The 5,684-nt window shown below is 42.5% G+C and overlaps 2 pseudogenes; both read left to right on the top strand.

Moving 5' to 3' along the window:
• Positions 1-311: 311 nt before the first annotated feature.
• Positions 312-1,682, top strand: LOC472932 (BCL2 associated athanogene 4 pseudogene; annotated as a pseudogene).
• A 1,198-nt stretch (positions 1,683-2,880) lies between these two features.
• LOC134810650 (uncharacterized) lies at positions 2,881-5,441 on the top strand (annotated as a pseudogene).
• Positions 5,442-5,684: the final 243 nt, after the last annotated feature.

Here is a 5,684-nt window from a genome sequence, read left to right as displayed (position 1 = left end):
CGACCTCAGGTGATCTGCCCGCCTCGACCTCCCAAAGTGCTGGGATTACAGGTGTGAACCACCATGCTTGGCCTTAAAATTACTTCTCTATGCATCTGTAAAGAGAAATCCATAACCTGAAAAGAGAACTAAGTCTGAATTCTGAGTAAGGTTTTGGATCTTATCTAAAATTTTGTATTGTCAGAGCAAAATCACACAAGTTCTAAACACTGTCTAAGAATATGCAGTGGCTTGTGTAAATTAAAACTTAATTTGGCTTGCCCGATGGGTCGGCCGTGGGGGGCGGGAAGCACTTCAGGGCAGCGGAGCCCATGTCGGCCCTGAGGCGCTTGGGCTATGGCCCCAGTGACCATCTGTCCTACCGGCGCTACTACGGGCCTGGGGGTGGAGATGTGCCGGTGCACCCACCTCCACCTTTATACCCTTTTCACCCCGAACCTCCCCAGCCTCCCATTTCCTGGCGGGTGCGCGGGGGCGGCCCGGCGGAGACCACCTGGCTGGGAGAAGGCGGAGGAGGCGATGGCTGCTATCCCTCTGGAGGCGCCTGGCCAGAGCCTGGTTGAGCCGGAGGAAGCCACCAAAGTTTGAATTCTTATACAAATGGAGCATACGGTCCAATATACCCCCCAGGCCCTGGGGCAAATACTGCCTCATACTCAGGGGCTTACTATGCACCTGGTTATACTCAGACCAGTTATTCCACGGTAGTTCCAAGTACTTACCGTTCACCTGGCACAGCCCAACTCCAGTCTCTGGAGTCTATCCCCAGCAGGACTGTCAGACTGAAGTACACCCTCTTAGGGGGCAGGTTGCAGGGTATCCAGCTTCACAGAACTCTGGAATGACCCTGCCCCATTATCTTTATGGAGATGGTAATCGTAGTGTTCCACAATCAGGACAAACTGTACGACCACGAGAGAATGCGTGGGCTTCTCCTGGTGCTTATGGAATGGGTGGCAGTTATCCCTGGCCTTCGTCAGCGCCCTCAGCACCACCTGACAATCTCTACATGACCGAAAGTACTTCACCATGGCCTAGCAGTGGCTCTCCTCAGTCACCCCCTACACCCCCACTCCAGCATACACCCCCACTCCAGCAGCCCAAGGATTCTTCATACCCCTATAGCCAATCAGATCAAAGCATGAACCGGCACAACTTCCCTTGCAGCGTCCATTAGTACGAATCCTCTGGGACAGTGAACAAGAATGATTCAGATCTTTCAGATTCCTAAGTCCAATATAGTGCTGAGCCTCAGCTGTATGGTAATGCCACCAGTGACCATCCGAACAATCAAGATTAAAGTAGCAGTCTTCCTGAAGAATGTGTACCTTCAGATGAAAGTACTCCTCCGAATATTAAAAAAATCATACATGTGGTGGAGAAGGTCCAGTATCTTGAACAAGAAGTAGAATAATTTGTAGGAAAAAAGACAGACTAAGCATACTGGCTTCTGGAAGAAATGCTAACCAAGGAACTTTTGGAACTGGATTCAGTTGAAACTGGGGGCCAGGACTCTGTACGGCAGGCCAGAAAAGAGGCTGTTTGTAAGATTCAGGCCATAGTGGAAAAATTAGAAAAAAATTATGAAAGGATTTAGAACAAAGTGAAAGCCTGTTACTAACTTGACCAAAGAACACTTGATTTGGTTAATTACCCTCTTTTTGAAATGCCTGTTGATGACAAGAAGCAATACATTCCAACTTTCCTTTGATTTTAAACTTGAAAACTGGCAAAGGAATGGAAGAATATTTTAGTCATGAGTTGTTTTCAGTTTTCAGACGAATGAATGTAATAGGAAACTATGGAGTTACCAATATTGCCGAGTAGACTCACTCCTTAAAAAATTTATGGATATCTGCAAGCTGCTTCTTATCAGCAGGAGGGAAACACACTTTACATAACAGGCTTATCAGAAACCTACAAGATGAAACTAGATATAATCTGAGACAAACAGGATGTGTTTTTTTAAACATCTGGATATCTTGTCACATTTTCGTACATTGTGACTGCTTTCAACATACATTTCATGTGTAATTACAGCTTAGACTTTAGCCTTCTTGGACTTCTGTTTTGTTTTATTATTTGCAGTTCACAAATATAGTGTTATTCGCTACTTCTTGGTACATTTTGTAGTAATATGTTTAATATAATTATTCAAGAGACTATATTGACAGCCAGAGAATATGGCAGTTCTGAAAGAATTTATATCTTTTCACCACTTGAATATACTGCAATGTGTAGAGAGTAAATTGTCTCCCTTTTTGTATAGATCATTAGGTTAGGGTTTTTTTTTATACCACTTCTGCTGTTCATTGTAGTAGTGGAATGTGAATTTGGAAATGGCATTGACATAAAATGAAAATGTTTACGGACATTTTTCTTTTTTGCTTTTTTATTGTATTTGGATAAAGATCTACTTAAAAATTACCTGTTTTTTTTCCCCAAAGTGTAATTATGTTTTCACTATTGCTGCTTCTATAGAGGGCATTGTGATAGAGAGATACAGATGAAACATTAAATGCCACAGCGAGTAGAAATGATGACTACAAAAAGTAAAAAATATTACTTGGTAATATCATACTCCATCTAAAATATTAGTTTCACCTATGAGCAGATTTCAGCTCAGTTTATAGTTAAAAACAATGAGGGTAAAAGGGGATTCATGCTCAGGGAATGAATCAGCCATAGTTAGAGGGGGAAATTATTATTTTCTTCATTTAAAGGTAGATTTTGTGTTTATCTTTACTTCCCTGAATTGCATAATATAAAATTGCCTGTTTAATAAAAAGACATTTATTACCATTATCAACAGTCATTTTAGAGCCTAATTTAAGAAAAGGATATTGAAAGAGTCTTTGTTGGCCTTGCTTGGGTAGCTCTATGCTGTTAGATAGAAGAGACTTTGGTAAATAACTTTTTATGTCTGAGGTGAGTACACAATATTGGTTCTTGGAAAAACAGCTGTTTCTTCATAAGATACCCAAGTGATAATTTTTTTCCCCCAGACTGTCAGGCCTGTGATTAAATACTAAATCTATTAGCTGTCTCCACTCATAAACCAAACCAAACCAACACAAACATATTAGATGAGGACAGGAAATGCAGTAAAAATACCAGCTGGGTCTTATGGTTGGGATGAGTAATTTTATAAGATAATATGGTGATAGTTTTATTCTAGGATTTTATTTTTGGCCTAATACAGGAATGTTTTTTAAAAAGGCTTTTCTATGAAAATTAGAAATTTATACTTGGGATTAAAAGTCTAGAAGGGGGAGGACCTTAAAGCTAAGTTACCAGTAAGACAATGAATAATTCGGAAGAGAACACTACTGTTTTACTGACTGAGTGCCCAAGATGCCAATTTCCATGAAGTCTTGATTATATATATGTACACATGTTATGCACATATATACATATATGTGTGTTTTTTAACAGTTATTTTTTAAGTTTTTGAGATAATTTTAGACTTACAGAAGAGTTGTAAAAATAGTAGAGTTCTTGTATACTCTGCACCCACCTTGCCCTTATGTTAACATCTTACATAACAATAGAATATTTGTCAAAATTAAGAAATTAACTTTGATATAACACTAACTACAGTATAAAGTTTAAAAAGTAGAGAATTTAGTCTTTTCACTAATGTCCTTCTACTGTTCTAAGACCCAGCCTTGCATTTAACTGTCATGTCTATGTTGTGTCTTCCAGTCTGTGACAGTGTATCATAACAGGGGATACCTGATGTTGTAATGCATTTCTGGTGTTGTTAACCTTGATCACTATGCTAAGGTGGTGTCTGCTAGGATTCGCTACTGTAAACTTATTATGTTTTCCTTGTAATTATTGAATATTTGCTGGAGATACCCTGAAACTATGCAAATGTCCTGTTTCTGCTTAAACTTTCGCTCATTTTACTATCCATTGGCAGATCTTGCTTGTGGCAATTACTACTGTGGTGCTCTAGTGGTGATTTTCTATTTCTCTGAATCCTTCTACATTTATTAGGATTCTTCTGTAAGGAAGAGTTGTCACTTCTGGATTTATATTTTTAATTATAATAAGATATTCAAGATAAGTATAGATTTAGAACTTAAAGATGTTAAGCCATGTTAAAATTATTCCAAATACCAATATCAAAGAAAACTAAGTTGGTAATCTATCTCAGAAAAGATATGAACTTAAGAAGGAAAGTAGTATTTATGATTTGTAGAATTGGTTCAACTTTTGACTTAATATTGACTTAGGACTGAATTCAAAGTTTTCTTGAAATTTCACATCTGGACTTCTTTTTTTTTTTAATATTTATTGATCATTCTTGGGTGTTTCTCGGAGAGGGGGATGTGGCAGAGTCATAGGATAATAGTGGAGAGAAGGTCAGCAGATAAACATGTGAACAAAAGTCTCTGGTTTTCCTAGGCAGAGGTCCCTGCGGCCTTCCGCAGTGTTTGTGTCCCTGGGTACTTGAGATTAGGGAGTGGTGATGACTCTTAACGAGCATGCTGCCTTCAAGCATCTGTTTAACAAAGCACATCTGGCACTGCCCTTAATCCATTTAACCCTGAATTGACACAGCACATGTTTCAGAGAGCACGGGGTTGGGGGTAAGGTTATAGATTAACAGCATCCCAAGGCAGAAGAATTTTTCTTAGTACAGAACAAAATGGAGTCTCTTATGTCTACTTCTTTCTACACAGACACAGTAACAATCTGATCTCTCTTTCTTTTCCCCACATTTCCCCCTTTTCTTTTCGACAAAACCACCATCGTCATCATGGCCCCTTCTCGATGGTCGCTGTCTCTTCAGAGCTGTTGGGTACACCTGCAGAAAGGCTGTCACTTCACACTTGGAAGATTGCACAGCGGCCAGGCAGAGGCACTCCTCACTTCCCAGACGGGGCGGCCAGGCAGAGGCGCTCCTCACATCCCAGACGATGGGTGGCCGGGCAGAAGCGCTCCTCACTTCCCAGATGGGGCGGCGGGACAGAGGTGCTCCTCACTTCCCAGATGGGGCGGCCGGGCAGAGGTGCTCCTCACTTCCCAGATGGGGCGGCCGGGCAGAGGCGCTCCTCACTTCCCAGACGATGGGCGGCTGGGCAGAGGCGCTCATCACTTCCCAGACGGGGCGGCCGGGCAGAGGTGCTCCTCACCTCCCAGACGAGGCGGCCGGGCAGAGGCGCTCCTCACCTCCCAGACGGGTCAGCCGGGCAGAGGCACTCCTCACTTCCTAGATGGGGAGGCCGGGCAGAGGCGCTCCTCACTTCCCAGACAGGGCGGCCGGGCAGAGGCGCTCCTCACATCCCAGATGATGGGCAGCCAGGCAGAGGCGCTCCTCACTTCCCAGACAGGGCGGCTGGGCAGAGGCACTCCTCACTTCCCAGACGGGATGGCTGGGCATAGGCGCTCCTTACTTCCCAGATGGGACGGCTGGGCAGAGGCGCTCCTAACCTCCCAGACAATGGGCGGCCGGGCAGAGGTGCTCCTCACTCCCACATCTGGACTTTTTAAAGTGTCTACATTTATATTACTTTGGGGATCATTTTGTCAAAGTCTTGAATAAAGTTACCCAGTCCTAGCATGGTAAAACAAAACAAAACAAAAGAACAAAAACAAACAAACAAAAAACCCAAAAACCCCTTAATTTTGGGTAATTAGAATCTTACAAAAGAGGCCAATTCAACCAAAGGGGA

The sequence above is a fragment of the Pan troglodytes genome, chromosome 7 (assembly GCF_028858775.2).
Source record: "Pan troglodytes isolate AG18354 chromosome 7, NHGRI_mPanTro3-v2.0_pri, whole genome shotgun sequence".
NCBI lineage: Eukaryota > Metazoa > Chordata > Mammalia > Primates > Hominidae > Pan > Pan troglodytes.
This window is presented reverse-complemented; position numbering and strand designations above follow the sequence as displayed.